The sequence below is a fragment of the Silene latifolia genome, chromosome X, assembly GCF_048544455.1.
Source record: "Silene latifolia isolate original U9 population chromosome X, ASM4854445v1, whole genome shotgun sequence".
Lineage (NCBI taxonomy): Eukaryota > Viridiplantae > Streptophyta > Magnoliopsida > Caryophyllales > Caryophyllaceae > Silene > Silene latifolia.
This window is the reverse complement of record NC_133537.1, coordinates 155,537,136-155,549,597: the sequence shown is the minus strand read 5'-3', so window position 1 is coordinate 155,549,597 and position 12,462 is coordinate 155,537,136. Positions and strand designations below refer to the sequence as shown.

The following is a 12,462-nucleotide window of genomic DNA, read 5'->3' as shown; positions in this document are numbered from 1 at the left end:
TGTAGTCATGCTAAATCCGCTTTCGACAAAGTAGGCAAACTAAATCTTGACCATCTTGCTAAAATTGAAACATTGATCAAAGAGTTGCATGATGCTAAAGAGTTTTACAGGAAATGGGAAGGTAGCCAAAACATTTTAGACTCCCTCATAAATCAGTCCCAAAAATCTGAAGAGAAAGCTTGACTTGGTTTCAACAGCAACAATTCAGCGAACTGTAACATTCGAAACCAGGAACCAAGCAAGACTGGTTTTCGAAGGAGAAAATATACAGGCCTTCCCGAGTATATTGTTTGCAGCTTTTGTGGTAAGACCGGTCATGAATTTAATGGCTGTCCTAACAGATTAAACGACTTAAATAGGAACATCAAGGTTACCAAAAAGGAGTGCGTTCGCAAAGATGTGATTAATAATGCAACTCACAAAAAGGGATCCAAATTCGTTGTGATTCCTAAACTAACCTCTTGATTTCTTATAGGCATTAGTGAGAGGCAGCAACAATTAATACTTGAACAGTGGATGTTCACGTCATATGACGGGAAGTAGAAACCAATTTTTCTCACTAGAAGCCTACAATGGTGGCACCGTGACGTTTGGTGACAATAAGAAAGGTGAAATTATTGCAATTGGGACGGTTTGAAAGTCATCGTCACAATGTGTCGACAAAGTGTTGCCTGTCAAAGGTTTGAAGCATAATCTCCTTAGTATATCTCAATTGTGTGATAATGGTAATATTGTTGAATTTTGTGCTAGTGAATGTCGTGTCTTAGATGGTAATAAAAGGGAAGTTCTTCTAGAAGGAAAATGTGTTAAAGATGTTTATTTGACTAATCTTTTTGCATTGTGTAGTTGTACCATGTATTGTATGAGTGCTTTGAAAAAGAACGACCCATGGCTTTGGCTTAAGAGATTAGGTCACGTAAATGCTAGAACATTGAACACCCTTAAGCGACTTGACTTAGTCGACGGCATTCCTAACATAAAATTCGACTTTAATAGTTTATGTGATGATTGTGCTAAGGGGAAACAAGTATGAAGCTCCTTTAAATCCAAAAAGTTCGTTAGTACATCTAAACCTCTTGAGTTACTTCATATTGATCTATGTGGTCCAATGCTTATTAGAAGTAAAGGAGGTAGTCGTTTCTTATGTGTCACTGTTGACGATTTTTCACGATTTGTTTCTCTACTTGAGTTCTAAAGATGAAGTATTTGATGAATTTTTAATTTGGTTGAAAAAGGTCCAAAACAAGTTTGATAAAAAGCTCATATCTTTGAGATCCGACCATGGAACCGAATTTGAAAATTCCTCATTTATTACTTGTTGTGATGAGCACAGTATTAGCCATAACTTTTCCGCGCGTGCTACACCTCAACAAAACAGGGTTGTAGAGCGTATGAACCGTACACTTGAAAAAATGGCTAGGACTATGCTCATTAGTAGTAAGTTGCCAAAGAATTTTTGGGCCGAAGCCGTCAACACATCATGTCACATTTATAACCGTGATATGATCCGAAAAATGCTTAACAAAACACCCTACGAGTTTCTTAAAGGAAGAAAGCCTAATTTATTCTATTTGAAATGCCTTGGAAGCAAATGTTTTGTTCACAACAATGGAAAGGATAATTTGGTTAAATTTGATGCTCGTATTGATGAGGCCGTATTTGTTGGTTATTCGGATCGTAGCAACACTTATAAAATGTATAATAAACGAACCATGAAAATGGTGGAAAGTGTGCATGTCATATTTGATGAGTCTAGTCTTTTTCATTCTAATACACAGGAAGAGGATGATGACGATGATGAGGACTATGAGCTTAGAATGATCCGACATGACATGGATGATGTACACGAGGAAAACGAACAAGAGGAGCAGAATCAACAGTCGGATCAACTGTTGATTGAAGGAACTGGCCAAGAGACAGGGGGAACATAACCACTTGAACCACAAAATGAGGCTACGACATCCAGGGGGAATGAGGGTACACTTGAACAAAACGAACAAACAGAAATAAAACCTCAAAAACAAAATGAACCAGAACCAACAGTTGAGCGAACTGTTGAGTCAGAACCCCAAGAAGCCTCACCATCCTTAATCGTACCAAAGAAGTGGAAACACCAAAAATCTCACCCCCTTTCTAACATGACCAGTGACTTGAATTCGGGAAGGAAAACAAGATCATCCCTCAATTATTTCTTTGCAATTCATGCGTTCCTCTCACAAATTGAACCAACGAACATCACCATGGCACTTGAAGATCCGAGTTGGGTGATGGTAATGCAAGAGGAACTTAATCAATTCAAAAGGAATGAGGTATGGCATCTTATCCCTAGACCTACTAGTTGTACCGTGATTGGTACCAAATGGGTCTTTCGCAATAAGCTAGATGATTTGGGCAATATCGTAAGGAATAAAGCTAGACTAATGGTGCAAGGATTTAAACAACAAGAAGGCATTGATTATAATGAAACCTTTGCACCAGTAGTTAGGCTTGAAGCCATACGTATGCTCATATCTTTTGCAGCTCACAAAGGAATCAAACTTTTTCAAATGGATGTCAAAACGGCTTTTCTAAATGGTTATTTAGAAGAGGAAGTCTTTGTGGAGCAACCACCGGGTTTTATGAACAATGAATTTCCAAACCATGTTTTTAAATTGGACAAGGCGCTTTATGGTTTAAAACAGGCTCCAAGAGCTTGGTATGATCGCTTGTCTAAATTTCTTTTGGAAAATGGTTTTGTGCGTGGATTGGTTGATAAGACATTGTTCATAAAGTTACAGTGTGGTGAACTGTTGATTGTACAGATTTATGTCGATGACATAATATTTGGTGCAACGAATGAACTCCTTTATTTGTACTTTTCGGAACTAATAAAATATGAGTTTGAGATGAGTATGATGGGAGAACTAGGGTTCTTCCATGGGCTTCAAATCATGCAAACTCAATATGGTGTGATGATTCATCAACAAAAGTACATAAAAGATATGCTATGTAAGTTCGGTATGACTAATTCTAAACCTTTCTATACACCTATGGTTTCGTCCACCAAGCTTGACAAAGATGAGAATGGTAAGAAAGTTGATGAAACGATGTATCGAGGTATGATCGGTTCATTACTTTATTTAACGGCTAGTCGAACGGATATTTTATATAGTGTATGTCTACGTGCTCGTTTCCAAGCTAATCCTAGAGAATCGCATTTCATTGCCGTAAAACGTATTCTTAGGTACTTGGTTGGAACGTCTAATTTGTATCTTTGGTATCCCTCACATTGTCCTTTTGAGCTTTTAGGATACTCGGATGCAGATTATGCCGAAAGCGTTGTTGATCGAAAGAGTACCTCCAGGATGGCTACTTTCTTAGGTCCGTGTTTGATCTCATGGGCGTCTAAGAAGCAAAACACCGTTGCTCTTTCCACCGCTGAAAGCGAGTACATAAGTGCCGCATTGTGGTGTGCGCAAGTTCTTTGGGTTCGACAACAACTAAGGGACTATGGTATTATCTTTGATTCAACTCCAATTTTATGTGATAATACTAGTGCCATTAACATTTCAAAGAACCCTATACAACACTCAAGGACTAAGCATATTGACATAAGACATCATTTTTTACGTGATCATGTGGAAAAAGGTCAAATTCGTCTTAAATTTTGTAGAACGGAAGATCAAATAGCCGACATTTTTACAAAACCACTTGAAAGAGAACAATTCGTAAAACTTCGGTTGGAAATTCGTTTGTTGGATTCTGCGTAAAGTTTTATGACGACTTGCCCTCGATGATTGACTAGAGTAGATGTTTACGTGTTTTTATAAGTGATTATTTGTTCATTTTACTCAATGAATTAAATGATTAATTTGCATGTAAATCAAATGAGTAAAGATATTGTTCACATGGAGCCACTCAATTACCATCTAACCATCAAATCTCACTTTCCCCATTACCCATGTACCTAGCCGCCTAAACCCACACAATCGACTACACACCCTTCCTCTCAACCAATCAAATAAAAAAGCCAAACACTATTCACCCACCTCATTTACTACATGTATATTTTTCAACTCTTAAATGATGACCTCCCTTCTCACTTTCAAAATATTCAAAAAACTACATCTTCCCCAAATATTCTCTAAAACCGTCAAAACCATCCCTCTTCCAACCGTTACTTTTACATTCACTATAAAAGTCATGCCTCTAAAATCAACGAAACCTAAAACCTTGAAGGAAATCCGAGACTCCTACAAACCGAAAGCTTCATCGGTTGAACCACAAATGGAAAGTCTTGATTAAAAAACTATCCAAAATAAAAAACCACCAAAGAAACCTCGAGTCTTTGTGCCAAACGCCCCAATGACAAGAAAGAAATCAGTTGCATATCGTCCTAAAACAGCGGCCGAAGCTAGGAGATTCTCAAGTCGGGTTTTCAATCAAAAATTTGATTTGAATATGCCGCATGCAACCGAAACCGAGGGTTAAGAAGGAAGCTCAAGGGTTGTTTGTGAAGTTGATGATGATGGTACTCCAATTATTCAAGAAGTTAAGGAAGTTGATGTTGGTGTTGGTAAGGTGAATGAAAAGGAGATTGTTAATGAGTATGTCGAAAAAGAAGGAGAGAAAAACAGTGAGGAAAAGAAAGATGAAGGAGAAGAGGAGAATGAGAAAAACAATGAAAAAGAGAAAGAAAAGAGTGTTGAAAAATCAATTGAAAAAGGTGAGGAAAAAGAAAAGAGTGTTGAGAAAAGTGTGGAGGAATCGGTTGAAAAGAGTAATGGGAAATCGACATCGAAATCAAAATCGAAATCGAAAGAGAGTGTGGGTAGTGATGAGATGTTGAAGGATACGGTTGTTAATAAAAGGCAAAAAAGGAGAGGCAAAACTGTGAGTGAGTGAGGCAAAGGTTCTGGAAACGGAAATTGATAAGGAGCAATTGAATGTCGTCTTTGATGATGACGAGTTGTTCAAGGAAGAAACCGTTCCCAAACCGGAAGGCAAAGCTAAGAGAGTGTCCACTCGGTTGATCTCAAAGAAAAGAAAAGTGGAGGATGTAACACCCGCGAATTTCCCCTTTTTGACAGTTAAAATTTATTAAACCGTTTAATTATTTTGTTATATATTTTTGAATTATTCTATTTAATTAATTTTATGTCAAACGCGATTTTTATAAACGTATATTATATAAAAGCTCATTTTTATAAAAATACGTATTATTAAATTATATCTTTGAGTCATAATTTATATAAGAATAAATGTACACGTATTTTTAGTCAGACAGTGATAATATTAGTTTCCGTCTGAAGTTAAAAATAAACTCGAGACATTATTCCGTCTAGCTATAGACCGTCACATTTCACCTTGTACCTGCTTTAATCCGGACCAATCAGAATTCGACAACTTGCCCACCTACCCTCTTACACCCACCTTTAAATATATCTTTTTATATTATTATTATTATTATTATTATTATTATTATTATTATTATTATTATTACTATTATTATTATTACTATTATTATTATTACTATTATTACTATTATTATTATTACTATTATTATTATTACTATTATTATTATTATTATTATTATTATTATTATTATTATTATTATTATTATTATTATTATTATTATTATTATTATTATTATTATTATTATTATTATTATTATTATTATTATTATTATTATTATTATTATTAGTACTATTATTATTAGTACTATTATTATTAGTACTATTATTATTAGTACTATTATTATTATTACTATTATTATTATTACTATTATTAGTACTATTATTATTAGTACTATTATTAGTACTATTATTATTAGTACTATTATTATTAGTACTATTATTATTAGTACTATTATTATTATTAGTACTATAATTATTATTATTAGTACTATTATTATTATTACTATTATTATTATTACTATTATTATTATTATTATTATTATTATTATTATTATTATTATTGTTGTTGTTGTTGTTGTTTACCGTGTAACCCCACCTCCCATTCCTTTCTTCTTCCTGCAACCACAAACAAAAAGCAACAACAGCAAAAAACGACAGCAACAACCAACAACCATTCCCGTCTCCTTCATCCCCCATTTCCTCCCTTATTTCTCAACCAAATTTCATAATTCTTGTACCATTAGCTCCCTCGTCCCGTCCTCGTTCTTTTAAGGTAAGAAAGCCTCTATTTAGTTAAGGTTTCGAAATACCGTCTTAAATGACCACTCGATTTCTTGTCTAAAACAACTCGTCTCTCCTCCTTTTTAGTTGAAGACCTTGAAGACTGAAGAAAGGCTCGTGTTTTGGACGTTTTTACCCGGGAATTTGAGAATTAAAGGTAACGGTGATAGGTTACTCGACAAATGTCGATATTTCATCTTTCCCGCTCGTTTTTCACCCTTGTGTGTCGTAAAGTTTAGTCCTTTTGTCTTTCTCTTGTATGTGGTTAAATTTTGTGGTGTTAATGGTTATTTAACATGGTTATGGTGATAGCTTTGGGCTTGTTCCTACTGGAATCGGGTATGGGGGGAGGGAGCTGTCGAGTCCCCGCAACTGTCGGGTTTAAGTACTGTTGCCCTTCTCATTTTCGCACTTGTTGAGTTCCTTGAATGGTTTTTGTATTAGCTATCGGGTATAGTTCCACCGTGTTAGCATATGGGATGTGGTTATCGGTCATTTTCGAGAAAATGGGCATTGTGGACTCAACTAGTTTCGGTGTGGATCACATGTGCGATACTATGACCTCTGGAGTTTTATCACAAATGTATTTGAAAATTGAAGATGATAAACTTGCTCGTATTTGGTCGGGTATGAAGGCTACGGATGTTGCCTCCTCCTCTATGCAATCGTCTTCCTTGACACGTCTCACCAAGGATGTTAAAGTCTTGTTGGATCTCCAACATGCTCAAATGGGTGAGATTGCGGGTCTTTGTTTGGAAGTGATGGGTTTGCATAAGGAACTCACGGAGGTTAAGGGTCAAAATGAAGAGCTTATGGAGATGGTTCACGGGTTGGTTGATGAAGACGTGGAAGATTGATCTCTTGCTCAAAGTCGTGCCTAGCCTATGCCGTACCAAGCCTTTTTCCATAACCATGCCTATTGCCTAATCAAAACAAAGGCCTTTCTAATCCCTTTTTGCCTTGGCTTTATGTTTGTGATATCTTGCTAATATTGGTTATGTTGTTAGTTGTTGAACAATTTGTTTTGCATAACTCTAATCCTTATTTAGACTATGTGTTCTTCCTACTTGATGATGTCAATAGGGGGAAGTTGTTTAAAATTGCAGGCGGTCATTCAATGACTCTTAGGCTTACGTACACCGTATCTATGTTAACTTGGTGATTAAATGTTCTACTTAGGCTAACGAAAACTTTGACTAATTTTCAATGACCATGTATTTATGCATCTTAAATTGATCATGTTTTGACTTGTTAACCTTGACCATGGATTAAGGGGGAAATGCACACTCAATTTTATTTGTCTTGCCATCATCAAAGGGGGAAATTGAAGAGACCCAATTTGATTAAGTTAAATGTTGATGATGCCTTAAGACAAATAAATCTCATTGTTATTTAATTGTGTGCCTCTTAAGTTTTAACCATGTAGCATAAAGCTCCAATTGTCATCTAAAGGTTATCAAGAATGTCATCATGAAGATCAAAGATGAACATTGTCATCAGTGCTAAAGTCATGTGTTGTAAGGAGATCCTTAACTCGAATTACGTTTAGGCGCAAAAACAATAGTTCAGTCAACTTTTAATTAAGGCTCGTCTTTGAAATAAATATTTCGAAAATATTTGAATCTTTGTTAAAATGATTTCAATGTTCACAAATGTTTTCTGGAAATATTTTGAAGTCTTTTAAAGAAAATTAAGCTTTCAATGTCTTGCTAAGGAGTTTGCTTGCACAATACAACACTTTATATAAATGGGTTGTTTGCTTTTTACATTTATGGAAATGTTTAAGGTTCCCATAAACACAACCATTTATGCTTGTTTCTTGTTGAAAAGCCCAACCCATATTTGTGTGTGTGCACAATCTGATTTCTTGCAATCTTAGGCACCGATTTCTTTAGGAAGAATACTCGGTTGCTTGGAGAAGATTTCGGTTGGCTTCTGCATGTTGCCCAAGCAAATTACTTACATTATTTTACTCACTTGTGCTTATCAGTGTAAGATATTTTAATGTGTAAAGTATACTACTTGGACATTATAAATAGCTTGCTTAATTCATTTTTACAAGTGTGCAATAACGAGTTTTAAACTGAAAAAGACCTACGCTTTCAATCGACTAAATTAACTTTGCAAAACCGTTTATCATTTCAAATCTTTGAATCATTTTGCAAGTTTGTTTATTAATCTTTTGAGTCTTTTTTTGAGTTATTGTATTGCACCTAGTCGTTTAGTCGTGTTCAAGGATCCCGTGTTTTGTACTTAAACTTTAACTCCTCCGTTCAAGTAAGTGAACAACATTGAGATAAGTGGAGTCTTGTAACAACCGGGTAGAACCAAACCAAAGTATTCGGATAGAGTTATCCTTAAGCATGAAGTCTTCAAAGCGGAGTAGCTTTTGAGCATGAAGTCTTTCGGCAGAGTAGTCCAAAGCAAAAGCCTTATTGCGGAGTAGGTTTAAGCATGAAGTCTTTCGGCAGAGTAGCCCAAAGCAAAAGTTTTTGAAGAGGAATAGCTTTTAAGCATTAGCAACCGGAGTAGGTTGGGGAGTTGTTTTATTATTCGGGGTGGTCTTAGTTTGTATGAGTTTACTTCTGAGACGTTTAATAAAATAGCGCTGGATGTAGGTCGCAGAGTAGTAACCGAACCAGTTTTAAAAACATCGTTAGTCGTGTCTATTTCGTTTTATTTCCGCTGCACACTCTACTCACGTTTTTATCTACAGAATCAAATGTTTAGTACACTGTAACTTATGCTTGCTGAATCGTTGTTGATTACTTCTAACTCTCTAGTTCTACGTATCGACTTCTCATTTCATCTAAGATTTGTTTAAAGTGTTTAAGAGTTTTAAAGAAGCTTTCATTAAGCTTAAATTTTGAATATACACCTAATTCACCCCCTCTCCCTCTTAGGTGCTCTCGCCCGTGACTCTTCACCTAGGCTAACCAAGCCTTTGTAGTGCAACCCATAAAAATTGAACACGAAAATGGCACGGGAGAAGAATCCCCACAAGCAGACCTGAGCTCGTGAGGATTGGAGCAAGGCAAAAACTAAAATTGTGTGCTGGGAAGAAATATGCTCGTCCCCAGCTCGAGACGAGCGTCCCTGACTTCAATCTGCTTGTCCTGAGCTAAAGCCGCTCGTCTCCAGAGTGCAAATTCTGCACTGATAAAAAATCTGCCCATCTCCATAACAGGACGCCCGTCCCGACCTGCTACTTAACCATAACACGGGATTTTGCTACTCTTCATTCTTCACTTTTCATCTTCTTCAAACACAAACACACATTTTTCCTCACTATAAACATCAATCCTCTCATCCAAAAACACAAGTTTCTTAACCAAATTCACTATAATCTAGTGAAAACTTGCTCTAAACAAATTTAAATCACTCCTTTATCAACAACAAGACCTCTCAAAATCAAAATTTCCACCAAATTCAATCAAAATTTCTAGGGTTAGGGTGAAATCCAAAAACACTAAATTGATTGCAAATTTTATTGAAATTGAAAGAAGGAAGGGGCATTCAAGCTTAATCTAGGTTTGTTGATATTAACTTGAAAGGAGGGACATCATGACAAGGACCAAAGGCAATACAAAGGCACCCAAAGCCCCAACATTATCCAAGAGGCAACAAGTTCTTGCTTCAAAGGCATTAGTAGTGGTTCAACATCAAAGGGAGCAAGCTAGGAACTCCATTGATGCTATTAGAGAGGTTACTACCACTGTCCCGGAAGTTGAGCAATTGAAAGATTTTCCGGAGGTAACTTTTATTTTTGATAAGCATAGAACGGCATTCGAATCCCTAGCAAAGAAAAATATCACTGCTACTAAATTTGTGTGTCAAGATACCTTGGATAAATTGGGTGTGCTTGAACAAACAAATGTATTTTTCAATTTTATAGGGTTATCCACCCTTTTCGAAATGAATGAGTTAACTTACCCCTCCTTGACATTGGAATTCATTTGTTCCTTGAGGGAGTATAACATTGAGGAAAGGAAATATGTCGAATTTCGCCATGAAAACAAGAGTAGAATAATGTGCAAAAGTGATCTAGGTGAGGTATTTGGGCTCAAAGACCATCGAAGCTTCTTCAAAAATCCTCTGGGGTTTAATGCAGAACCCCTTTAGAAGGCCATTACCGGTCGTGAGTTGACCACTTTCAAGGAATGCCATGCCTTATAGATTCATCATCCGGGTATTAGGTATTGGCATAAGTTTGTGGCTAACACTTTGATAGCCCAGAAAGAAGTTAATCATTTGACCGAGCTTGATCTTGTCTACCTTGAATCCTTCATGAATGTTAATGGCAAATCCACCAATGACTATAATAATCTACACTTGTTGATTAAGAGATGGTTGGACATTGAAAATGGGAAAGATGGCGCGGCCTTTATTGTCAATGGAGGTTTGATAACTAGGTTGGCAAAGCACTTTAATCTACAATTCAACAAAGACAAAGCATACAAACCGGTTAAAGGTAGCAATATTCTTGATATGCAATCATTGATTCACAAATTTCATTGGGTACAACATGAGAATTCCGCCCAAGGTTATGAATAGATAATCAAGGATGCCGACTCAATTTTCTTGCCAATTAAGACATGCCGCATCTCCACTCACCGGAGTAAAAACCTTCTCCCCGTCTCAACAAATGCAAAGAGTATCATCAAGCAACAACAACAAGTTCTAAGTAAAGAAACCTCCTCCCTAGTGGTACCTCCTTACCCATTTGCCTACAAAGAGTTCACAACAAATGAACCTAGTGTTGTGAAGGGCAATGACTACATGGTGAAATTCATGAAGCATATCCATAAAGAGGCCTATAATGATCGGGTGAATGCTTATTATGCCCAATATCCGCCCCTTTACCACCTTGCTAGGCAAGGACTCCTTGATCCCACGAGTTCTTTGCCGGATTGGGCGGATAGGAAAGTGTTCTTTCCTCAAACTTCTAGAGATGAAGAAGGAGAGGCCCGGGAAACTAGGGAGAGTGAGGAGGTCATTGATAATGATGAAGAAGGTAGTGGGTCCAATGATTATGGTGATGCTAATGAAGAGCAAGGTTCAAGTTCAAATGAAGAAGATGATGATGGTGAATCCTCCGATTCCATGGAGGACAGTGGTGATGATATGATTGAGGATTGATGGTTGAAAAGAGCATGAAGGAGGACTTCACAAGTGCGGGGTTGATGGCTTATGCTAACATTTCCACCTATTCCATTGTGAGTCTCCTACCCTTCCTTTTGCTTTATTGTTTTTATCTCTTGTTTACATGATTGACATGACTTGTATAGCTTATATAACATTTAGTTTAGCTCATCTTTAGAGTCATTTTGGGCTCTTTGGTAGTTATAAGTTTTTGAGTGCTAGCACCATTTAAAGGACTCACACCTTGGCAACATTAAGGTGTCTATCTTTTTGCTCCCACTACAAAGAATCCAAAATGATGTCTTGTGAATGAACTTCACTATTTTTGCACTAGTAATAGTGTTTTGTCCGGTTTGGGGAAGTTCACTCATAAGGAATGCGGGTTAATCTAAATTAGCTCTCCGAACAATAGAAAGCATAGATCATATAGCTTAGCTTACTTTGCATCACTTGTATATACTCATCACATGTACATATGTCATATATAGTTCGCATTTAGTATAGAATCATGCATCATTTTATTGCATTTGCATAATTCCCTATTGTTTTGTCAATTGGGGACAATGTCCATTCTAAGTGTGGGGATGGGGAATTCTAACATTTATTAACACTTATTTCAAAAACTGATAAAAATTTGAAAAATTTCAAAAAAACCAAAAAATCCAAAAACATGGTCTTCCCTTTTATAGTGTAGAATTTTATATATTGTTTATATTTGTTTGTTTGTTGTTCACTCCTATCAATTGGGACCGACTACACCACATTCGAGGCATGAGGAATATGAAGACCGCATGGTATGATCTTTCGAAATCTCCTTTTTCCTCTTATATGTTAATGACAATGTGGCTTCTTTTTGTTTGATGCGGTAAAAACCTATGTGATTATAGGAGTTGCATTTAGCTTATATGCCATATTAGTTGATAGAAGCATTTGCATTAGGTTGTATATATGATAGTTGCATCATGGCATATAGTTGCATATTAGGAAAAATTTTGTGAAAATGTCTAGTTGGGAAGCTCGGCAAGTGTATATAAGGTCCTTGTAGATAATTTTTCTCCTTGAGACATTGTTTGCTAGAATACCCTCAAGACACCCTAGGATGTGTCACTAGTATCTTTTGACCCATGGACTAAGACCTAGTTAA

At 36.3% G+C, this 12,462-nt stretch overlaps 1 long non-coding RNA gene across 1 annotated transcript; it reads left to right on the top strand.

The window, feature by feature from the left end:
* Positions 1-5,987: 5,987 nt before the first annotated feature.
* On the top strand, positions 5,988-7,192 carry LOC141621630 (uncharacterized). Its single transcript, XR_012532515.1, has 2 exons — positions 5,988-6,168; positions 6,264-7,192. It is a non-coding gene; the product is annotated as an uncharacterized LOC141621630 (long non-coding RNA).
* Positions 7,193-12,462: the final 5,270 nt, after the last annotated feature.